Source organism: Cryptomeria japonica, chromosome 3 (genome assembly GCF_030272615.1).
Source record: "Cryptomeria japonica chromosome 3, Sugi_1.0, whole genome shotgun sequence".
In the NCBI taxonomy this organism is placed as follows: Eukaryota; Viridiplantae; Streptophyta; class Pinopsida; order Cupressales; family Cupressaceae; genus Cryptomeria; species Cryptomeria japonica.
In genome coordinates this window covers 865,133,332-865,159,369 of record NC_081407.1, presented here as the reverse complement: position 1 = coordinate 865,159,369, position 26,038 = coordinate 865,133,332, and the positions used below count along the sequence as shown (strand labels likewise).

Genomic DNA, 26,038 nt, shown 5'->3' with positions numbered 1-26,038 from the left:
AAAAAAGGCCGACTTTGTTTGTTGCCCTGAAAACACATGTTATAAGCGGCTGGGATGCTTAAGGTGAAAACCGACATTGTAATAAAACCCTAAAAAAGGCCGACTTTGTTTGTTGCCCTAAAAACGCATGTTATAAGCAGTTGGGATGCTTAAGGCATTGTAAGGTTGATGTACTGTTTTTGCTGGATAATAAGAAAGATTGGACGGCTGTGTATGGTGGACGTAACCCATTCTGGGTGAACCACGTTAAATCTCTGTGTTATCCGTGTCCTGTTTTATTTCTTTATCTTTTGTATTTAAATCTGCATATAATTGTTAGTTCATATTTGCTTCGGATCTGCTTGAAACCCTAACATGGCACACACATTTTATGAATGGTGGCATTCATAGATTTGGGAGTTACTTTGTAACTCCTCTCCTCGTCTCTATTTAAGAGATGTCTCCTCTCTCATTTCTTCTTGATGACATTATTGTAAAGAGCCTCTCTCTCTCTCTCTCTCTCTCTCTCTCTCTCTCTCTCTCTCTCTCATTTTAGGCATTGCCTCATTCATGATATTACAAGGGGTTTTTCTTTGCTTTTCCCCTTTCAAAAGTTCTTGTGCCTCCTTCTTCACATTTGGGTGATTGCTCCAAAGATTTCCGCATTTATCTTGGTAACTTTTACTTCATCAATAAACTTACTTGGATTTTGTTTTTCTTTACTTGCTCTTGTATTTCCTTTCACCATCAGATACTGGTTTCCAATGCCAAGAATTGAGGACCTAATGGATTACCTAGGAGGAGCTTGTTACTTTTCAAAGGTGGATTTGAGATCAGGTTATCATCAAATAAGGATCAGACCTGGAGATGAGTGGAAAACAACCTTTAAGACCAATGAGGGGCTCTATGAATGGTTGGTGATGCCCTTTGGGCTCACAAATGCACCAAGCACCTTCATGAGAGTCATGAATGAAGTGCTTGCAAAATTTATTGGTAAATTTGTGATTGTTTATCTTGACGATATTCTGATTTTTAGCAGGTTAAGGGAGGAGCATATCAGACATTTGGATCAGGTCTCAAGGAAGCTACATCAAGCAAAGTTGATGATCAACTTAGACAAGTGTGAGTTCTTTAAAACTGAACTAATATATCTTGGTTTTGTAGTTTCTCGAGGTTGTTTGAAAATGGACCCAACAAAGGTAGATGCAATAGTTAATTGGCCTACTCCTAAATCAATAGGAGATGTGAGAAGTTTTCATGGGTTAGCTTCATTCTATAGGAAGTTTATTAGAGGGTTTAGTTATGTATGTGCACCCATATTGAATACCATCAAAAGAGGAATGAAATATCAGTTTAAGTGGACTAGTGCAATAGACAAGGGGTTTGAATTGTTGAAACAAAAACTGATAGAATTACCTTATCTTAGCGCTCCTTGATTTCAATCAGTTTTTTACTATGGAGTGTGATGCTAGCAAGTTGGCAATAGGGGCATTTTTGAGCCAAGAAGGTCATCTGGTAGCATTTTTCTCTGAGAAACTCAATGAGGCAAAATAAAAGTATTCTACCTATGACCTAGAGTTGTATGCCATGGTACAAGCACTTAAGAAATGGTGGCGTTATCTACTTCCTAAAGAATTCATAGTTTATACTAACAACCATGCACTTAGATTCTTGAATGGACAAGAAAAGTTGCAACAAAGACACATCAAATGGGTTGAGCACTTGTAGGCCTACACCTTTTCCATCAAACACAAGAAAGGAGTTACCAATAAGGTAACATATGCCTTAAGTAGAAGAGTTCTTAGCATCCAAGAAGTGCAACTCCAAAGTGTGGGGTTAAATGAACTCAAAGACCTATACCAAGGTGACAAGGATTTTGGTGAAGCATATGATGTTTGCACCAAGTTTACTAATGTTTGTCATGTTGCATATTCTGATTTCATGTTGCAGGAAGGTCTTTTGTTTAAAGGACACTTACTTTGCATACCTCAGTGCTCTATGAGAAACAATATCATTAAGGAGAAGCATCAAGGCAACTTAGGAGGACATTTTGGTCTTGACAAGACCTTAGAGCAGGTTGGAAGGTTTTATCATTGGCCTAAACTTTAGTCAAATGTTAGGAGGTTTGTGGAGCAATGTCCCATATGTTAGAGAGCTAAGGGAACCTCCAACAATGCAGGTTTATATTAGCCATTAGCCATACCAACCAGACCTTGGGAATGTTTGAGCATGGACTTTGTTCTTGGATTGCCTAGGACTCCTAGAGGGTATGAGAGTGTTTTTGTCATAGTGGACAGATTTAGCAAGATGGCACACTTTGTGCCTTGCAAATACACTAATGATGCCTCTAACATAACAGGGCTATTCTTCAAGGAAGTTGTGAGGATTCATGGCCTACCGATTAGCATTGTGAGTGATAGAGACACTAAATTTGTAAGCCACTTCTGGCGAACCTTATGGAAGAAACTAGGCACAAAAATCTCATTTTCATCAGCATACCATCCACAATTAGATGGTCAAACTAAAGTGGTTAATAGATCCTTAGGTAACTTGTTGAGATGTCTCACCAAACAACATGGACAAGCTTGGGATCTAGTATTAGGTCAAGCAGAGTATGCTTACAATGACTCTGTTAATAGAAGCATAGGTCAGAGTCCCTTTGAGATTGTTTATGGATGTCATCCTAGGGGTATCTTGGAGCTTAGAGACCTCAATCCCATGGACCATAGAAGTGCACAAGGGGAAAACTTTGCAAAGAATATTAAAGAGATACACAAGCAGGTCAAGAAGACATTACAACAACATAATGAGAAGTACAAGGCATTGACAGATAATAAAAGAAGAGAAGTACACTTTCGGATTGGCGATCTAGTGTTGGCATACTTGAGGAAGGAGAGACTACCCAAGGGACAACCTAGTAAGCTATGCATGAATAAGATTGGACCTCTTAAGGTGTTGCATAAATTTGGCAAAAATGCCTATGAGTTAGAGTTACCACCAAACTTGGACATATCCCCAATATTCAATGTATGTGATTTGTATCCATACAAAGGGTCTCTGACAACAACAAATCAAGAAGAGCCTACTGATATGGAAGAAGTAAATTGGTTACAAGATTTACCTTCAAGCCAACCAGTCACATTGGAATGCATTTTGGATTCTAAAATTGTGAAAAAGACTAGGAAAGGAGTCTATAGAGACTATCTGATCAAATGGATAGGGTTACCTAAGTCAGAGGCTACATGGATGTGAGAAAGAGATATCATACAACATGGTACCATTTTCCAAGCTTTATCCACTTAAGAGACTTGAGTTCTTCTTACCCCCGGAGCATGGTGAAGGAGCACTTGAACAAATTTTATTGTGTAGGTTATAGGAGTTAGGAATCATGAGATTTTGGTTTGTTATAAGGCCAATAGGTTAGTGAACAAGTACTCAGATGTTTGTAAGGACCCTAGGAGTCACTGATTGGCCAATGTTGGCCTATGGGCTCTTAAGGGTGCCAGGTAGAGTACTTGGTGGAATAAGTTGGTTTTATGTTAGAATAGGTTGCTTGATGTTGTTTAATGGTTTTTAAGGTAATTTCAACCTTTAGAAGTGATCTAGGTTTGATTTGGGCCAAAGTTGCTCAATTATGTAAAAGTTGTAAAAAGTTGCAAAAGTTGCTCATAGCAACTTTGCAACTTTTGCATTTTCCAAACACCAACGGCTAGTTGGTTGTATTTTTCAGTTAAAAGACACTTGTAACCAACCCAAGTACAATATAAGGCTTGGGAAAACCAATGAGAAGGCTTGTTAAAGAATTGGAATAAGGAGAGCAAGATTTAGCCTTCAATTCTTGTGTTTTCAGCGTTTGCATTGAGTTTCATTGGTATTGTACGGTTTGTACAGACTTCCAAGCCCAGAACAAGACATGAATTATTATAAAAATGACTTGTCTTCCATTTCATGGTGATTTGAGGTTTTGTAGTATTATTGTTTGCAAGTTTTGGCATTCTTGTTGCAGGTGGGTCGTAAAGACCTTGAAACAAGGGTTTTGAAGACTTCATGGCTCAAACCTAGCATTCCATGGTGGAACCACATACTGAAACCTTTTGGAATTCTAGGAGGATTTTTACATTATGTTTTCATTTTGTTTTTGAGGCAAGGAAGGCTGATCTCTAGTTTTGCCACCATATCCTAGGCTTGGCACGTTAAGTTGGCAAGTAATGGGAAACATGGACAGTTGACCCTAGATGGGTAAATCTGAAGAATGGAATTGATAACAAGTTGTATTGGACATCCTCATGGGTGTACATATGTAAAATAATCATTACATTTCTTGGTCATTCGAACTGGTGAGGACATTTGAGAAAAACCCTAGTTTGTAGGCTTAAAAGGTGGAAAGTAGGGCTAAAAAGGGTTAGGTGGGTTAGAGACCAAACCCAGAACCAATTCTGAGATATTGTATGAAGTTTCCAAAAGGGTATCCGAAAAGCTAAAGATTTCATACTAGTGTGAAGGAATTTTGGCGGATAAGTGCAAAATACCTCACCGGTAGAGCTAATTAGAGACCCAAAAGAGAAAAATGGTCCTTAAGCTTGAAACCGGTAATCTCCACAAACCTATTTGAAGGGATAGGGTTAGAAATAAAAATAAAATAAACCCTAGGTGAGTTGGGAATGAGTGTATGAATATCCTAAGGTAGAGGGGGTTGGCGCATGGGGAAGGTGTGAGAAGGTGTTGGGTTGGAGAGTCTCAATTGAGGAGTGTTGGACACTCACAAGTCTAGGGGTGATCACCTTAGTCATAGGACCTTGGGAAGGTCAGTAAAGGTGAGACCTACAACCTTTGGAAGGTTGGGTTAGTGGGAACCATTGGAAGGTTCATGAGACAGCCTAGAGAGACATCAAGACTAGGCAAACCCTGAAGGAGTGAGCAACCTCTCTACATCACTTGGCATCTCTAATGTTGATACCTATGAGGAAGTTTCTATATAAGAGATTCGCGAGTCTGAGGTGGAGACTGAAATGACCTCCAACACCTCGGCCACGAGTGGAGAGTTCGATCATGGTGAGGACTCGTATGATGTTGAGACTAAGGGAAGGGATGCTGAGGAGTTGGATGGTAATGACCCCAATACCTATCCTAGGCAAAAAAGAGGAAGACCTAAAGGTTCCAAAAACAAGATTTCTCCTCTTCCTAAAAAGCTTGATGGGAAGACTGACTTCCCCAAATGTTTTAGTAGTTTCAAGACTGCCAAGGATTCTAAGTAGGTCCTCTACTTATGATGAAGTGCATATCTTGGAACATTCGAGGAATAGAATCCCCAGACAGGAAGCACATCATCAGGAGATTCTTCAACCAACATAGGGATGTTGACTTTGTGATGTTTCAAGAGGTCAAAGTTGCCAAATTCACCTTAGAAGTGAACCTCAACTTCATATGGAGGGATACAATTAAAATTATCGCTAAGCATGAAAAAGGGAAGGGGGGGACTATGTTGTTAATTAATGCCAAATGGAGGGACTCCGAACTAAGCTCAGGTTCTTCTTCCCACAATAGATCATCTTGGGTCACCCTCAAGGTTGGCAACTCTTCAATTGGAATTTGCTTGGTCTATGCTCCTAATGACTATAGAGAGAGGTCAAATCTATGGAGGTGCTTGTGCACTCTTCTCGATATTCCATGGATTTTTGGGGGGGCTTTCAACATGATTGAGAGTCAGGAGGACAAGATGGGAGGAATTGGATTGGAGTGGAAAGGAGGTGAAAGTCTTCACTGAGATAGGTTGAATAGAGAAGACCCTTTGACCCCCTCGAAGGTATGAGATAAGTGTATAAGGGGATTTGGTTCACTTGGTGCAACTTTAAAAAAGGCCACAAAAGAATCTATTGCAGATTAGACAAGTTTTATGCCAATAAGGATTTTTTCTCATTTATGCTAGATGACAAAGGAAACTCTGTTGCAATGTGGTCATATTCTCTCTCAGACCACCATCCAATTGTTGCTCGCATTTTCTTAAGGGATAACACACCTTCTAGGACTACTAGTAATGAGAAATTTATTTTAAATACTAAATTGTTGGAAGATCAAGATGTCCTTATTGTTGTTTTCATGATTAGACAAATCAACAAGTGGAACATTGGCCCCCATTATAATATTAAGAGATGGAATAAAAATGTTAATAGTTGGCAATGTTTGATAAAGACTATTGGCAAAAAAAGAGTGAAGGACTACAAATATCCAAAGAGGATCCTATCAGATAACTTGCATAATATTGAAGATCTGGTCCAAAAGGATCCTAGTAACCTAAGACTTTCTCACTATGTGGCCCAAACCAAAGATAACTTTAGGAGACTTCAACACACTAAGGTGGTAGGGGAAATGACCAAGGCTAGGATTCAGTGGTTACAACATGGTGATAGAGGTTCCAAGTTCTTTTTCAACATTCTGAGACAAAAACAGTGCAAAGAGAAAGTTGACAGACTTTGGGTTGATGGTAAGGAGATTAGTAATGTGGAGGATATTAAGAATGAATTCCTATTCTATCAAAATCTATTCTCTTCTGAGGATTCCCCATCCTCTACTCAAGCCAAGAAGCTATGCAAAAGTCTTATTCTGAATCTTATATCCAATGAGGATGGACATAAGCTTAAAAGGCTCATCACAGTGGATGAGATCAAGAAGGCCATTGGGACCCTTAAGGATGATAAGGCCCCAGGTCCTGATGGGCTCTCCATTGAGTTTTATAAGGCTAATATTAATTGGATTAGTGATGACCTACTGGAAATTTATGACGAAGCCTTTGAGAAAGGTTCTCTAGGCCCTGACATCAACAAGGGTATCATTAAACTGCTCCCCAAAGATGGGGACAAAGCTCTGATTAAGAACTCGTTTCCAATTACCCTTTTGAATGTTTCCTACAAGATTCTAGCAAAAATTCTAGCCCTTAGACTTGAAGATGTATTGCCTAAATTCATTTGCTCCACTCAGACTGGTTTCATTAAAGGCATATATATTTCAGAGAATCTTATTACAAGTTGGGAGGCCAAGGAATGGGATAAGGTGTCTGATGCAGGAGCATCTAAGTAGTTCATTTGGTTGGAGCAGTTAAAAGTGGAGTTTCTTGGAGATTGTTGTGTTTCTTCATGTTTGAGAATTTAGAGTTGTGGATTTGGATTTAGCATCTAGAGATTATTGTCTCAAACATATTCGAGATTCATGGCATTTGGATTTGATTTCGGTGAGATATCGATTCCCGTATTGGTCCTGTGTTGGCGTGTTCTTATCGATTGGTCTTGCAGTGTATGGAGCGAAGGAGAATTGGGTTGTAGATGGTTTCCGTAACTTGTAGATCATTGGGAGATGTTGTTTTGGACCTGACTGATGTTTTTAGAGGTTTGTACGAAGTTCTAAGCATTGTTGGAGATGTTCTTGGTGATTTGGGCTGACATATTATTGTTTGCACGTTTCATTATGAACCAGTGGATCTTTGGACAACTTGATCTAGTTGTTGAGGCTTGCAGATGGTATAAAGAGGAAGATAGGAGATTGATTTGAGATGATAGAGGTCCAAGAAAGAAAAGATTCATAACAGATGCAGTTTCCAGAGAGATTATGGTCTGAGGGAACTGAAGTCCAGAGGGACTGAGGTCCAGATCAATGCAGACAGTGCAGATTGTTACCGAAGGCCGAATTGTTGAGCAAATTATCTGCGGATCATAGATTTTTCAGAGCAGATGTAGTTTCCAGAGAGATTATGGTTCGGGGGGATTGAAGTCCAGAGGGACTGAGGTTCAAATTAGTGCAGACTGTTACCGGAGGCTGAATTGTTGAGCAGATGATATGCAAATCATAGATTTTTTAGACTAGATGTCATTTCCATAGAGATTCTAGTTTAGAGGGACTGAGGTCCAAATCAATGCAGACTATTACCGAAGGCCGAATTGTTGAGTAGATGATTTGTAGATCATAGATTTGAGTTCTAAGAATTGTTTTTTAATTTTGGGTTGTGGTCTAGCATGTGTAAAGCTTGAGGGAATATGTAATTCATTAAATTATTATAAGGGTTGCTCTTTTCTATTTTACTCGATTATATCTTGTGTTGTGTCAACTGGTTATCGGTATCTTTCATGGTGATTGTGTTATAGGCTTCAAGGTGGGGTTGCCCTTCATTGGACCTCCCTACCTTGTTTGCATCAGGTGGTATCAGAGTGATATTTCATTCTAGAGATTGTGTTGTCCTGAGATTTTGTTGTGGGGTGATGGACTATGGATCCGACCTGCAGCTGCAGAGGACTAGTGTGAAGATGGTGCGAGAGCTTGTTATGAACCTGTTGATGGAGGAAGAACTGGTTGTGAACCAATTGGATGAAAAGAACATGAGGCAGTTGACAGGTGGACTTGAATAGATTGTCGATTGAGGCAGGCTGTAAGTTTGTCTAGTAGATCACCGAGGAGAGGCAATTGGAACTTGTAATCAGACCGCCGAAGCTGAGGCAGTTGCAAGTACCTATAAACATAGCACCGAAATAGATTTGATGTAGAATTGGTTGTGGCATGTTGCAGATCAAGTGATGGGACTCACTTTTCAATTAACCCCAAGAGCCTGATGTAGGAGCATCTGAGTAGTTCATCCGGTTGGAGAAGTTAGCAATGGAGTTGCTTGGAGATTGTTGCGTTTCTTTATGTTTGAGAATTTAGAGTTGCTGATTTGGATTTAGTATCTAAAGATCATTGTATTAAACATATTTGAGATTCATGGCATTTGGATTTGATTCCGGTGAGATCGATTCCGGTATTGGTCCGGTGTTGGTGTGTTCTTTCTGGTTGTTCTTGCAGTGTATGGAGCGAAGTTGACTTGGGTTACAAATGGTTTTCGTAACTTGCAGATCATTGAGAGATGTTATTTCGGACCTGATCGATGTTCATGGAGGTCCGCGCGAAGTTCTAAGTATTGTTGGAGATGTTTTTTGCTGATTTGGGCTGACATATTATTGTTTGCACGTTTCATTATGAACCAATGGATCTTTGACTGACTTGATTTAGTTGTTGGGGCTTGCAAATGGTATAAAGAGGAAGATAGGAGATTGATTTGAGACGACAGAGGTTCGAATAAGAAAATATTCAGGACATATGTAGTTTTCAGAGAGATTTTGGTTTGGGGGATTGATGTCCGCAGGGATTAAGGTCCGATCAATGCAGACTATTACCGAAGGTTGAATTATTGAGCAGATGATCTATGGATCATAGATTTTTCAGAGTCGATGTAGTTTCTGAAGAGATTCTGATTCGAGGGGACTGAAGTCCAGAGGGACTGAGGTCCGGACCAGTGCAGATAGTGCAAATTGTTACCGGAGGCCGAATTGTTGAGTAGATGATCTGTGGATCATAGATTTTTCAGAGCATATGTAGTTTCCAGAGAGTTTCTTGTTCAGGAGGACCGAGGTCCGGATCAGTGCAGACAGTGTAGATTGTTACCAAAGGCTAAATTATTGAGTAGATGATTTGCAAATCATAGATTTGAGTTCTAAGAATTATTTTGTAATCCTGGGCTATAGTCCAGCATGTGTACATCCTGAGGGCATATATAATTCATTAAATTATTATAAAGATTTCACTTTTATGTTTTTGTCGGTTATATCTTGTGTTGTGTCAATCAATTACCAATATCTTTTATGGTGATTGTGTTATAGGTTGCAAGGTGGGGTTGTCCTTCATTGGACCTTCCTACCTTATCTGCATCAGGTGGTATCAGAACGAGATTTCGTTTCAAATATTTAGTTGTGGGGTGGCGGACTATGGATCCGACTTGCGGCTGAAGAGGACTAGCGTGAAGATGGCACGAGAGATGGTTATGAACCCGTTGATGGAGGAAGAGATGGTTGTGAATTGGTTGGATGAAAATAACTTGAGGCAGTTGACAGGTGGACTTGAATAGATTGCCGATTGAGGCAGGCTGCAAGGTTGTTTGGTAGATCACTGAGGAGAGGCAACGAGAACTTGTAATCAGACCGTCGAAGTTGAGGCAAATGCAAGTACCTGTAAACAGATCACTGAAACAGATTTGATGTAGCATTGGTTGTGGCATGTTGCAGATCAAGTGATGGGACTCACTTTTCAATTAACCCTGAGAGTTTGATGCAGGAACATCTGAGTAGTTCATCCGATTGGAGTAGTTAGCAGTGGAGTTACTTGGAGATAGTTGTGTTTCTTCATGTTTGAGAATTTAGAGTTGCGGATTTGGATTTAGCATCTAGAGATCGTTGTCTTAAACATATTCGAGATTCATGGCATTTGGATTTGATTCTGGTGAGATATCGATTTTGGTATTGGTTTGGTGTTGGTGTGTTCTTACCAGTTGATCTTGCAGTGTATGGAGTGAAGGAGAATTGGGTTGCGGATGGTTTTCGTAACTTGCGGATCATTGGGAGATGTTGTTTTGGACCTGACAGATGTTCTTGGAGGTCTACGCGAAGTTCTAAGCATCGTTGGAGATGTTCTTGGTGATTTGGGCCAAAATATTATTGTTTGTACCTTTCACTATGAACCGGTGGATCTTTGGCCGACTTGATTTAGTTGTTGAGGCATGTGGATGGTATAAAGAGGAAGATAGGAGATTGATTTGAGACGACATAGGTCTGAAGAAGAAAAGATTCAAAACAAAATGTAGTTTCCGGAGAGATTTTGGTCTGAGGGGATTGAAGTCCAGAGGGACTGAGGTTCAGATTAGTGCAAACAGTGCAGACTATTACTGGAGGCCGAATTATTGAGAAGATGATCTACAGATCATAGATTTTTCAGAGAAGATGTAGTTTCCAGAGATATTTTGGTCCGGGGGGATTGAAGTCCGGATGGACTAAGGTCCAGATCAATGCAGACAGTGCAAACTATTACCGAAGGACAAATTGTTAAGAAAATAATCCATGGATCATAGATTTTTCATAGCAGATGTAGTTTTTTGAGAGATTCTGGTCTAGGGGGATTGAAGTTCGGAGGTACTGAGGTCCAGATTAGTGCAGACTGTTATCAAAGGCCGAATTGTTGAGTAGATGATTTGTGGACCATAGATTTGAGTTCTAAGAATTATTTTGTAATCCTGGGCTGTGGTCCAACATGTGTAAAGCCTGAGGGCATATGTAATTCATTAAATTATTATAAGGATTGCTCTTTTCTATTTTCCTCGATTATATCTTGTGTTGTGTCAACTGGTTACCAGTATCTTTCATGGTGATTGTGTTATAGGCTGCAAGGCGGGGCTGTACTTCATTGGACCTCCCTACCTTGTATGCATCTGTGTCAAATCAAAAGGTTGCCATGCTTTTGTTGGACTTTGAGAAAGCTTATGACAGAGTGGAACGAGGCTTCATCATTATGATGCTTGAAGCATTTGGTTTCCCCAAAGAATTTTGCCAGTTTGTTTAGGTCCTCCTCAAGGATGCTCCTACCCAGATTGAAGTTAATGGATTCACCTCTCAAGCCTTCAAGCTAGGCAGGTCCATTATACAAGGTTGTCCTTTGGCTCTAGCCTTATTTGTTATTGCTTCTAATGCTTTATTCTATTTGTTGAGGGAGGGAAATCTCTCACCCAGAGTTAGAGGGATTACCCTTCCTGACAAGTCCGACTTGCTAAACATTCAATTTGCTGATGATGTTGCTTTATTCTTGGAGTTGTCTAAAAATAATATGGATTATTTGGTTACTAAACTCAAAGTGTTTGGTGAGGCCTTCAGAGCTAGGATTTCGCAGGATAAATCCACTCTACTAGGGTGGGAAGAGTACTCACCTGATTGGTTGTGCAATTATGTGTATCAATAGGGAGGACCTAGTAGAGATGTAAGATACCCGGGGATCCCCTTCTCTATTTCCCCTTGTTTGAAAGATATGTGGTTGTGAGTTAGAAACAAAATTGATGTCAAGCTGAATAAATGGGATAAGCAGTATCTCTTCCTAGCTAGGAGGATTCAGGTATGCCAGAAGATTTTGTCCTCCTACAACAATTACTATGCCTCAGTATGGATGTTTAGCAACTCTCAAGTTAATGATATTTAGAAAATCATAAGGAAATTCCTGTGGTCTAATGGGAAAGGCAATAGGAAGATGCACGCTGCCAATTAGGAATGGTGCTGTATGGAGAAGAAGATTGGTAGGCTGGGGTTGAAGGATCTTAGAATTCAGGGCATTTCTCTTGCTTCTAAATGGACATTTCATACCTTAGAAGGTAACAAGCCTTGGAAAGTGCTTGTCAGAAACAATATTAGTTTGTTAGTTCCTAAGGAATCCAAGTCTTGGTAATCTATCCCCTTCTGTGACCTCGTTGGTGGTAGTTTTCCCATCTCCATAGCGGACTCGCTTGTCTTCAAGTCCATTTGGAAAGATCGAGAATCTGTCAGGAGCCAGATTTCCAACTGTAGGGTGAACAATAATGATCTCATTAGTGGAGAGAGATCTCTTTGATGAAACCTCTATCATAAATCTAAGCCCCTTGCGCTTACTCAAGGCTATTCGGCCAAAAGGTGGACTAGTAAAGGTATTTTCTATTTTAAAGATATCATTATTAATGACAATATTATTTCTTGGGCTGATCTTTCTATTAAGTTTGATTTACCTGCCTCCAATCGAAGGATCTATAACATGATTCATGAAGCTCGTCAATCTTTGCAGCTCCCCAAAAGATGTATGATATGTAATGACAGGTTTCTTACTTATACTTGGATGGATGGTACTCTATTAAAAAATGTTAAGGCAAAACTTGTTTATAACTCTATTATTCATAATGACAACATTTTATTGCATGTTAACTTTGTCTGGCATTCTAATATATCTAATTCTCAATGGCATAATATGTTTAGTAGGGTTTGGAGTAGCCCCATAGCTCCTAAGAAGAAATGTTTCAGGTGGTTGTTAATGCTGAATAGACTGCCTATTAGACTTGAGCAACATAATGAAGATATTTGTAGTGTTTGCAAAATGGCTAAAACAACCAGACACCTATTCTTTGATTGTATTATTGCTAGAGAGATCTAGCTTATGTTTGGTATCTCTATTCCTCTCTTTATTAATATTCTTGTCATTATTTCTGGTTATATTTATGGTGCTAAAAAGGAGACCAACCTTTTCTGATTTGTTCTATCTTGTGACATTCTTTGTTATATATGAAAAATAGAAATGACGACAAGTTTCAAGGTAGAGATAGGGTTCTTATTGAGTCCTTTTGAAGACTCACATACTATATCATTATTTCGCTGGTCACCATTGTGATGCGACTTGCAAAAAAGAAGTTCGAGAGGTTCCTTAAAGATGGCCATACCATGGTATTTATATTTGAACTCTCTCATGGCTATACTTGGGGCAGATCCAATATGGAGAAGACTCCCTTTGTCAATGCCCTCGATGCACTCATGGATGAGATTAAAGGAAATAGAGATATGGTGCAACAACAGGTGGCTTAGTTGGCTCAGATGGAAGATGACAAGATGGTTGTGTGGATGGTGGGGCCTTTGGGTTGGATAGCGTGGATGGATCACTAGCCTCTCCCGGTTTCATTTTAGCTGGATCTACTTCTTCTTTGGGAAATGTTTGGCTACTCTAGGTGCTATTTTTGTGATGTATATATTTGTATAGATGGTCCCCTCTTTTGTAAAGCTGCCATAGAGAGCTAGACTGACTCATTTTGTATATTTGACATATACTCTATAACTTTGATTTATGATGTTAGTCGACATAGGTTGTAGTTTCTCCTAGGATTGGCGACAACTATTGAGTACTGCTTTTAGCAGTTTGAACTTTCATGGTTAGTCTAAATTTGGTTGGTTTCCTTATATTTAATATAAAAAAAAATTATTTTTATTAATGTTTGATTTTTTATATTTTTCAACTTTGCATTTAGTTTATTCTATTTTGATTTTTTATTTAAGTTTAAATTTTAAATTTTATTATAATTATTTATGTTTTTTATGAAATTACTAATAATAATTAAATTTTTTATTAGAATTAATTTAAGCTATTATAGTTATTTATCTTACTAAATTTTTAGTTATTATTGAATAATTATATTCTAAATTTTTACTTTAATTTACATAATAAAATAAATTACAAACTTATAACTTAAAGAATTAAAAGTTATAGAGCAAGTATGAGAGAAACTTTTGATTATTCAATCTGTGTCAACTTTTTGAGGATATCACATGTCCATGGGGGAGTTCCACGATCAACTTGCAAGTGCATGCAGATCCTTGAAGAAAGTAACACTCCATGCACCTGTCTACAAAACAAAGGGCTCTTCCTTGGGACAATATGAGACAATTATGAAGGAATGAGTCACATGACCTAGCTACATCATGTGTGTGAGAATAACCCAATATTTTACCACTAATTGTCTTACATTATAGCTTACCAAACATGTAGATCTAGGATCTCAAATCAGTACATATAAAACTTAAAGGATGAACAATTTATCTCTAATAATATTCTTTTGGATTGCTCACTAAAGATATATCATATAAAATAGTTAGATTTAGAAAAAAAACAAAACATTTAAACCTAAACTCGAGCTTCAAGTAGAAATTCAATTGTGACCTCAAGGATAAAATATGACCAAAGATATTTTGATTAGACCAATGACTCTTGATTTCTCTCTTTTCCTAACTCCCTGTTGCTCGTCTCATTATCTCTTTTTATTTATAACTCTCTTTCTCCTATTCACTCTCTCTCTTCATATCTTTCTCCACTTCTAGCTCCCTATCTCCCTATCTATTTCCCTATCCCTTTCTATCTCTCTATATCACCCTCTAGTTATCTCTTTACCTATGTCTCCTCTCACTTCTCTTCTCTTTCTTGCTGCTCTACCTATCTCTCTCCCTTTCTCTCCCTACCAAACTAACCACACTATTGACAAGAACATGACACATTGCGTCCCTTATTTATATAACTGTTTAATGCTAGAGTGTGATTTGTTCCCTCACAAGTTTAAAATTTGGATTTGAAAAATCCTTAAAAAAATAAAATAAAAATAAAATTGGATTTTGATAGAAATTGTTCCCTATATCGAATTGTAAATGGAAAATAAGTGTTACCTGGAGTGTTTCTGCGTTACCAAATTTATCGGGGATGGTGGCGACGGGAATGCGTACAAAACAACAAAATCAAATTGCTTCACAGACGAGGTATGTATGGGCTTTCCTTGTACTTTGTATGATAAGCTGTTGTTCGCCATTTATTTTTTCTTCAGTAGAATTTTCTATACGTCTCTAAACCCTATCTTTTTACTCGCCTAAGGTTTCAAGCACTATGAGTAATGGTGCGCTTCTATTACATGTCAAGCACACACATATATTTGTTATTATGCGATGTAAAAATAAAGAATATTAAACATCCTCTCACTCTTTCATTCACGTGTTTGAAACCCTACTTATTGTGAAGAATCGTCAAGTTGAATTTATCTCATTTTAAGCTTCGCGGAAGGTTTTGTAAGGAGTGAGTGACTCTCTTGGAAGTCCAGTTTATGTGGGTGTAGATGACAATTAGTTCATTTGTCTAGTTTAAACTCTGAGCCGCACCTCCTTACTGTCACCAACATCACCTGCTGCAATGAAATGTAACAATTCTATTCATTTTTGTGAGACCAAAATAGTCAATAGGACTTAAAAGTTACGTAATGATTCAAAAATGGATCTAGTTCATCACCACGACTAGTTGTTCTATTTTAGCGACTATTAGGAGTTGATGGACACGGTTTTGGACTCGTAGATGCATTTGTTTCACAGGAAAAAAACAGTAGTTTGGTGGCACAGTAATGCCCCTTTAATGCTCCTCCTTTAATTTTATATCAGGAACAGCCTATGCTCCCAGCAAATTTCTCTTTACAGGTACCTTGTCTCTAAAGGGAAAACAGAGCCAATCAATATTCGCTACATTTCATTAAAGAAAAGAGTTTCCTAGTAGGTTCGTGCGATTACTCGAGGAGCAGCAGTGGCCTGTTGAAGGAATATTTAATATTAATTACATATAGTTTGTAATAAAAGACATGAGAGGATTTGCCTTCCATGGAGGTGAAGGCTATAAAGAGAGCTCAAGCAAGGAGAATTGACGAATAATATTAAATACAAATTTATATATCCATTTTATCTCTTGTGGAGCGTAGATTGTGTCTTAACAACCTGCGGACGAAATCCCTCTAGGCCTGAAAATTAAAGAACGAAAACCCTTTTCTTTTCCTTGTTAAATTGGTGGACAAAAACCCCCGACTCAGGCAGATTTGAAGTTATTTACCAAAGGCATCCAATTGTTCGAAATGAAGGAAACTACTATAATATGAAAATCTGAAGCAACTGAAATTTATAGCAGAATATCAACAAAGATTAAAATAATATCAACCGACAATGGAGAAAATCAACAGTACTCAATAACTATGCACATAACATAGAGATTTATGTGGAGAAAACCCTTTTAGGTAAAAGAACTCCACCAGAGAAGAGCACAGTTTGTATCATCGACAAAGAGATTATAATACATTCAACTTCCTTGAATCTTGCATCCAATCTGACAGTATCTGTGTACCTATAAAACTTCTCATACAAACTGCTATCGCACAACCTCAATATAAAGGCAGATACAAAACAAGATACCACAAATGGTATTGTAAACTAAGTGCTAAAACCATGTGGCCAAAGTAGATGCCAAAAATGGTCAAATAGACCTGAATATAGCACCAAAAAATGGAGATACAAATTTTACGTTACTCACATATGTGGAATCTCTAGAAATAATATGTAACTTCCATCTTATTATAATTTGTCATAAAAATTCCATCAACATGATTCTCACATCCAAATGATCACGCTTACTTTAGCTCTTATAGTTGTCGTAGAACCTGTCATAACAATCTTAAAAATAGGTTTCCCATATTATGCTACAAATTGGGTATCTTTTGACAACTAACAACTTATTCTTTGAGGCGTTGACATAAAAGTGCCAGCTTGAAATATCACACACCTTTTTGATGGAGCACAAATATTTAATATTATAAATGCTAAATATCTATGGGAAAATTTAAAATATTAATAAATAAATAAATTTAGGAATTGCTAAGGTTGAGATACCTTAATTCCTAACACCAATTGCATTAAGGTGTTGCAAATTTTAAAAAAACCAACAATTCTACAAGAACAAATATCTAATATCAATATGAGCAGAATTTTGGATTTTATAATACTTAAGGAAAATTAAGAAAAAATATAAAAGGGACATTACAAGTGGTATCAGACCTGGATCCTACCAGCCTATGAAATTTCCTTCCTATGCAATTTGATAATAGAACCAACATATATTATTAATGAGAACTTAGAAAAACTCAACATCAATTTTCTAAAGATAAAGAGGTAGAAACTTTTTTGGATGTTGAGGCAGCAGAAACAAACATGGTTAGCGAGATTGAAAACTGCGATTATGCAAATAAGATTGATAGAAAATGTGACCTTATTGTTAGATAATTGTCATTTATGTCAAAGCTTGATGAATGCAAAAAGATACAAGAACCTGCTGTTAGAAAGAATATGTGGCTGTGTTAGAAAGAATTCGCCTAGTGTTTGATGCTGCTGCATTATACACAGATAAGTTTCATGTTGGGTGCCAAGTGGAGAAGGTTTAGATGAATAAAATTAGTTTTTACAGCTGTCAAGAAAAGAAAGCAAATCACAGAAAGCTGGTCACCACTTTTAGAAGGAAACAAGAAAAGAATGTTTGTCATAACAAGAAAGATTTAATGTGACATAAAAAGAAAGTTTCAGATATATTAAGCTATGGATTGTGGAAATCTGATATTATTAATAAATAAAAAGAAAGATTTGATATGTCATAAAAAGAAAGATTTAATATGACATAAAAAGAAAGATTTAATGTGACGTAAAAGGAAAGATTTAGTGCAGATTTGATAGGGTTTCATGATTAAATTTGGACGCCCAAGATATTTTAGAAATCTTCCATTTTGAGAATCCAAACAACAATGCCATTTTTAGTAGGCTTTATTCTTGAAGAGTTTTATGGATATTAATTAAACAAAAATACATTATGAAGTATTGGCGCCTAATGAATGAAATGTTTTTTGGTTGTTGAGTGAAGCGTTTTCTAAAAACAGAAAAAAGATAGAATGTGCAGCTGCATGTAGATTTTGATTTTGACTAAGAGATAGAGGGTGATGAGTAGAGGAAAAAGTACAAATTTATGAAGATTGAGCAGAGTATAGAGAAGTTTTTCAAGCTGAGTTTATTGGAGGTTGGTGCCTCATACTGAGTTGGTGCTCAAAGGGAGTTGTTTCTTCTAGTGAGTTGGAGCTCTCGTTTGTAAGATTGGTGTCTTATGTGGGCTGTTGCCTACAATTTGTAAGAAGTGAATAAAAGTAATATCTTTTCATGGTTTTTTCCCTTAGGGGTTTTCCATGTAATTTATGTGTTCTTGCATGTGTTGTTTGCTTGATGGTTTTGAAGTTATATTTGCAGATTTCAAATAAGTGTTAAAATTCGTCCTAATACTGATTCACCTTCCTCCTCTCAGTATTAGCGTGTGCTCTTCACATATGTTAGATATGATGGGGCAAATGTTATACATGATGCATAACACACGGAAAAACATATAATAATTTTGACAATTAAAATAGTGAGGCAAGTTTTGCAGGAGCTACCAGTAGTAATACTAATAAGTAGAAGGGTCACATGGTAGAAACTGAGGGTGGGTCTGTTAATAGGCCTCTTTCTCCTACTGTCATAATAGTTTCATTCAAAGGAGAGAAGAAGTTTTCTTGGAAGAAGCACAAAGTTCAATATAAGATGATCACTACCTATTATGAAGAATACCGGAAACTCCTTGCAAAGATTCGAGAAGCAGTGTCTCTCACAAACTACATGAATATGAAGAAGGCAGAAATGGGTCAAGAATTGAACCTAGACCCCAACCAAGACAAATTGATCATCAAGCTTTGGGTAAGTTAACATAACATTATCTACGTTTGATGGTTCTAATAAGTGTACTGCTTGTGCATGGGTGTAGAAGTTGGACAAATATGTATCACTGAAATCTATGACCAAGGAAGACCTCACCAAATTTGCCACCTTACACTTGTAGGGATCAGCTCAGTAATGGTAGTACCATGGGTTGGTTATCCAAGGTCATGGTCTAATAGACACATATGATGACTTTTGCAAAAGGTTGATCAACAGGTTTGATAGAAAAAAATGTGAAGTCCATTTTAGAGAGTTGGTGTAGCTAAAACAAGAAGGAATAATGGAAAAATACATTGAAGAGTTATAAACTTCATTTGTAATGGTGCCTGATGTTACAAAAAGAAACTAAATTTTCCTTTTTATTGAAGAGCTAACTGAACTTCTTGGGGGTCTAATTATGGCATTTGATCCATTAACGCTTCAAGAAGTTACCAAAAGAGCTTTTAATTTAGATACTTTCGTAGCCAAGAATAAGTTCTTTTAGGAAAACTCTCCCCTAGGGCCAAATATGGAACCTTTACAAAAGGGGTTTTCTCAACAAAAGGTGTTACCATTTGTGTGCATGCTAAACAGACTGAAAATGAAATTAACCAAGGAGAAAAAAAATTGATGAAGTAAGCAAAAATGAGTTGTGTCGAAACAAATTATGGTTTTCTTGTAGAAAACTATGGCAACTTGGATACCGTTGTTTGGGAAAAGACCAAGTGCATTATAGAGAAGTAATGTTTGGTGAAAAGGAAGAATTAGAACCCGAAGTAGGCGAATGTGAATTTAAATCAAAATTAAAAGAAGGTGAACATTCAAAGGGTGCACTTGCAACCTTGTTAGTTGCTCCTAAATATCATCCTTTTCGAGTATGGGGGGGTTTCGCAAGGGCATAAAGTTACACTCCTAATTGATAGTGGAGTAACACAATTTCATTGATGAAGAATTAGTTTCTAGAAGAGTGTAACAAACAAAAGATTTCAATGGATTCAATGTTATATGGTTGATGGTTTTACCATTCCATGCAAACAAAAACTTCAAGAATGGGAGGTCACCATTAGTAGACACAATATGCAAGATGATTTCTACGTGGTGTGCAAAGGATAAACTAATGTGGCCTTAGGATTGCAATGGCTACACTCTTTGGGAGACTTTACTCAAAATTATCAGACTATGGAGTTAAGCTCAAATTAGAGGGTAAAGATGTAGTGTTACAAGGCATTATTGGTGGAGCTCTTAGAGCTATAACAGCAAGAAGAATGGAAATATGTTTTAGGAATGGACAAGTAGCATGGGCAGCACAATATTTAGTAATGTCTACAACTATTGCAAGAAAGAGAGCCTTCGGAAGTCAAATTTTTCCTTTGTTAGAACTATCCCCATTGGATGATGAAGGAAAATTGATGTTAGTTCTCGAGGCCATTATAAATTTTAGAGAAAGGAAGCTGATAAATAAAACAATGACAGAATAGCAGGTTCGATGGAAAAAATATTCTTGAAGAGGATGCTACATGGGAGAGTAAGGAAATCCTTCAGCATTTAAATTTATGATTGCTCGAGAACAAGCAATCTTGGGAAGGGTGGACCATAATGCTTCCTTCTTAATTTTGTATTAGGAATGACCTATTTGCTCCCAACAAGTCGCTCTACAGAGGCCACCATCTTGTCCACGAAGGGAAAACATAAGCCAATCAACATTCACTACATTTCATAAAAGAAGACAGTTTCATAGCAGGTTCGTGTGATTATTTAGGAAGCAATGCCTGTTTAAGGAATATTTAATACTAATTACATTTAGTCGTTAATAAAAGACATGAGAGGATTTACATCCCTTGGATAGTAAGGGTAAAACAGAGTTAAGCAAGGAGAATTGAGGAATAAAATCAAACACAATTATATATATCTGGTTTTATCTCTTGTGGATTGTATATTGTGTCTTAATAGCCTATGGATGAAATCCCTCTAGGCCTAAAATTTGAAGGATGAAAACCCTTTTTCTTTTCCTTGCTAAGTTGGTGGACAAAAACTCCCGACTCATGTAGATTTGAAGTTATTTACCAAAGGCATCCTATTGCAGTGAATTGCCACAGATTTCAAGAAAATCAAGAATTCTACAACAACAAACGTTTAATGTCAATTTGAGCATATTTTGTGTTTATTATATTTAAGGAAAATTAAGAAAAAACTATAGAAACTCAAATTTGAATGTTTTTACATTTTCAAAGGTCCCCTTGAAAATTTTTGCGCTTGAAACAAAACACCTTATTTTGAGTTTGTATGCAAAAGCTATAGTTTTTGGAAAATGGAGGACAAAATGAACATTGAAGGACAATTTTGTTACTGTCAATTGGCAGTTTTGAAATTGCTGGTTTGTTGGAAGGGATGGTTTCACCCCAACAACAAAGATAAGAATACAAAGTGAATATTTTGATGCTTGCTATTCCAATTCCAATTCTAGAGTCTTGCCATGCATTTTGAGAACCTGCTAACATCAATTTATAGGCACAAGAAGATTGAATTGGAGGATTAAGGCATGCCATAGTGAATGCATTTCAATGGAAGAAGAAAGAGTGAGATTGCATTTTAGTGAAGGAAGAAGTTCCTGGAAAATTACACTTCTGTAGTTGGAGGACTAGGATGGAAGGAAATGCATGGGGTGAGTCTTTCACACTTGTAATTAATTCAATATTCCGAGGAAGCTTGAAAGACGCACAATTGCCACTTCCAATTGGGCTTCCCCATCTTGAGGTTTCTAGGGTAAATCGGTGGCTATATGATGTGATTTATTTATGTTCATGCTTATTAAATCATCTTTCTGCTTTGAAAGCATACTTTAACTCTAACTTAAAGTAATTCCACTATCATTTGAATGGAAACTCAAGTAGCATAGCATGAAATTAAACTTTTTTTGAGTGCTAAATTACACAAACATAATGTTGTAGAAAATTATGGATCACATATGCACCTTCTTGAGAAGTTTACAAGTGGGCTTTTTCCTTGATCCTCTACTATAGGGTTTTATCAATAATTTTCTTACTTTTGTTAGTTTCACTTCTTAAGAGAGAAGAGGCACAACATCATCTCTCAAGGTATTGTTATTTTTTTAATTTGTCTCATGCATGATAACAAAAAATGGATCATAGTGCGAGGATTTCTTGATATCTAGACTAACCTAACCCTAGGCTAAAAACTATAGACCAGATATACATATATGCACACTTAACAATGTTCTCCGAAGGGGGGTTTACATGAATAAATAATTACATGCCTATGTTTTTGCCTTTGATACATGCATCTGTTTGTTAACAGCCATCCCTTGTAAATGAAATGAGATTTCTAGATGTTGAAGGATGAAACAATTAATCTAAACACACAAATGACACCTTCCAGCTAGCTAAAACAGAGACCAGGTATTTGATAAAAATGATATTTTAAGGAATAACAACTTGAACAAAGAAAAACACACAATTCTAATAAATAAATTATTTTTTTTGGTTGGTTCGAATGAATAATTTATTAAGCTACACACAAAGCGAGTACTTTATGATTAAATGACATCAATACAAAGCTTGACCAAGTTAGTTTCAATTAATTTCATGGGAATACAAACACACACAAACCAACTTGAACAATGATTTCCCTTGCATAAGTGTAGCTTCCAATTCTCTTGAATTTATGTGCTCAAAGCACTTATTTATAGATTATAAATGTTGGATATTGTTGGTCATTGCTGCTGCTAGGATATGTTGTTGTCATTGATGTCAACATATTCCTGTGTATTGCTTTGATGATTGCAGATTGGGAAGATCTTATGATCCGGTTTGCAGTGTTCTTTTGCTGATCACTGTTTTGCAAAGTTCGGTATATCCTCCAGTATATTCCGGTGTAATCAGATCTTGTGCTGAGATTTTGGGATATTGTTTGGGATGGTCTTGTGTATCTTCACTTTAGATGGGTCTTGATTTGGTGCTCCATAAGTTATCTTTCTTTGTGATAGTTGCTGATTGGTTGCGTTCTTGAGCTTTCAGACGTTGATAGATGAAGATTTGATAAGTGGTGTTGGTGCAACTGTTCCTAATGATTCTAATGTGTTTGTTGGTGTTTCCTAGTCGTGTCCTATTTGTTTTGTCAATCCGCATTGATCGTTGTGCGAACTTTGGATGGTTTTCATGAACTAGTTATGATTTTCATGTTATGCGGTTTTCTTGGTGGTGTAGCATGTTGCAGTTGATTTTGGCATGATTTTCGGTGAAGTTGTGCGTTTGGGAATTTGATTTAAGTCCATGTTATGTCATGTAAATTATTATATTGGTTCAGTGGTCGATCTTTGTATTGTGTGATGTAATTTTGTAATTGAGGGTTGAGGCTTTAGCCGGCCTTGTTATCAAGGTTGATGAATTGTATATATAGGTGATATATTCATGTAATTTAGGTGTCGATGTTGTGTTTGCATTATCAGAGTGTGGTGTATGTGCGAACAAGAGATTTATCCTTTGGTGTTGAGATTGAGGAGAGATTGGTGTTGCAGAGTAGACATCTGTGCTTAACCGAAACTGTAATCAGGCATTTGGAGATGTTATTCTTTCAGTTCACTTCTTCCGGATTGCAGTCTGAATCTTATTGTAAGTCGATGAGACTTCCCTGAGAGTTGTAGCCTTCTGGGCCATTATATTTGAGTAGTGAGCTCTAGGCAGTGTGCCTGAATGCCTCTGCATTTCCCATTGTAATATTTTCACATACTATTGCAGAGTATTATCTTACTGTGGGTAGGTTCCCACCGTGGTTTTTCCCTTAATCAGGTTTACCACGTCAAAATCTTGGTGTTGTGTGTTGTGCTTTCAATTTGCTTATCTGTCTTTTATCAGATCTGTTTTTGTGATTAAGTTTGTAGATCCGGTGAAGACTGATTCACCCCCCCTCACCCAGTCTTCCTTCTAGATTGCTGCTAACAATAAATGCCCAATCTTTGGGACTTTAAGTTTAAATTAATTTTATCCCAAAAGTGAGCTTTAAAGTGATATGCTTAAAGGCTACTGAAAAGTAAGAAAGAAAGGAACTTAAATGACTTTAATCCTAAACAAATAATTAAATAAAACTAATTAAAGTGGCCTAAATACATGCCCTCTCATCCGCACCCGTTGTGATTTTGAAGTAACTTTTTGCTCTGAAACTTGAAGAAACAACTATCTCTGAAAAAACAACTTTTAAAAAATAACAGCTGCTAAAAATAGAAAGTTATATCTTTGAACTTGTCTTTGTGAATCCCTGAAAAACCAAATGTGCTTAAGATATCCAAGTGGTATTTAGTTTTATAATTCTGTATATTTCTTTAAATTTTTGTATATAATATGTGTGTGTGTGTGTGTGTGTGTATCTATATTCTATATACATATATGTACATATGTGTAAATTATATGTATATATGTGTACATTATATGTACACATATATGTATATTATGTATACACATATGTGTACATATGTACATACGTGTACATATGTACATACGTGTGTCTATATATATATAGACAAACCCAAACCCACATACTAGAGGGGATTTTTTTTTGCCCGTACCCATGCACCAGGGTTGCGTACCCAAATCCATGCCCAAACCCGAACTGGTAACTTAGGTTTTAAGAGATTATATTATGAGAGACACAAATATTGATTTGATCTAAATCAAGTCTATAAAACTAGAGATTTTACATCAGCAAGTTCTTTGTTTATATCTAATATTTGTGTTAGCAATTTTTTTTTAATTTGGAGTAAATCTTTTGTAGCAAACTAGTGGGTATATTTCATATGATGAAGTCCTTTTCAAAGAATTTGGCTTATATGATGCTCTAGTATCATTAAGATTAGGAAATGCTTGGAGTTCTGATTTATATGTCAACTTGCATATTTCTAGTGGGCACCCCATCTCGGAAGAGCTCTTTCGAAAGTTTCAGCATTAGGTTTTGTTAGCAACATATATGCCTCTAGGTATATTTTTGAGAACAAGACAAATTAGTTGGAGAATTAGAACTTGAAATGGCTCAAGCTTTTGACTAGATAAAACTTGGTTTTTAAAGTATTTCATTGCTGTAATCTAGGAGTCCGAACTGAATATTATCCACATTAATGGGATTGGTTTCCAAAAGATGTTATCAAAGATGACATTGTCAAAGTATGACCGACTTTAGTCACCAAACGGATTGAATGGAATCGAATCTTCTATGGAGGATTGAGGTGACTATTTTTCACTTTTTGAGCTCAGTGGACATATTTGATGAACTCCACCTTTTGAACTGTGATGACTCAATAGTTTTTGGATCATCTCAGGATCTTTTGCAATCCTCTGCAGGTCTGCAAGCACAATCTTGTGTACTCTTTTCTTGTTGAGAATCATTGGATCAGGAGTGTCTTTTGAATGTTTTAAGCTATATAATCATTTTGACAAAAGATAGAATATAATGATTTGGTAAGTTAAACATAGAAAATTTTCATGATTCATTTCAGATCACTCTATTGTGATTCCAATGTTTTTCTTTGATCTCCTGTTGGGTAGACACTATCAGGGTGATTGGCCTGCCATTAATCAAATTACTTACAATCTATGTGGTTAAAGTTTTAAACAAAGCATAATCCTTAAGTGACATCTTTTGAAGCTAAGTTGCCGGTCCTAGTTCGGGCTCAGGTTTGGGTTCGAGGGTTTGGGCAAAATTTTTTTTGGGGTTGGGTTTGTTTATAATATAACTTACAGTGTTTATGTTATAATATAATGTAAAAATTAATATAATTAATAACATTTATAGCATAATATAAAATGTTCTTGCTAATCATCATGAATTAATATAATATAAAATAGAATATAATGTTCTGCCTAATCACCATAATGCACCATAATATAAACTACAAATATAAAATAGAATTTATATTTATGACATTAATATAAAGTGTTTCAGATAATCACCATGATATTATAATAGAATAGAAATGTGTTATTAATTTATGACAATGTTCATAAAGGATAAAATGTTCTGGTGGATTGAGCATTTCCGGGAGTGAAACATTTCTTTGACGAAACCCCCTTGAACAGGAAAACGGTGAAATTTGTTGT

At 36.7% G+C, this 26,038-nt stretch overlaps 1 protein-coding gene across 12 annotated transcripts in view; it reads left to right on the top strand.

The window, feature by feature from the left end:
* Positions 1-14,990: 14,990 nt before the first annotated feature.
* Positions 14,991-26,038, top strand: part of LOC131029200 (uncharacterized) — a 78,165-nt gene continuing 67,117 nt past the window's right edge. For 11 of the 12 annotated variants that reach the window (XR_009102725.2, XR_009102711.2, XR_009371777.1 and 8 more), the window contains exon 1: positions 14,991-15,125. The gene's annotated coding sequence lies outside the window, so the exon portion shown is untranslated. The remainder of the gene's footprint in view (positions 15,126-26,038) is intronic. The other variant, XM_057959619.2, reaches the window with a different exon arrangement.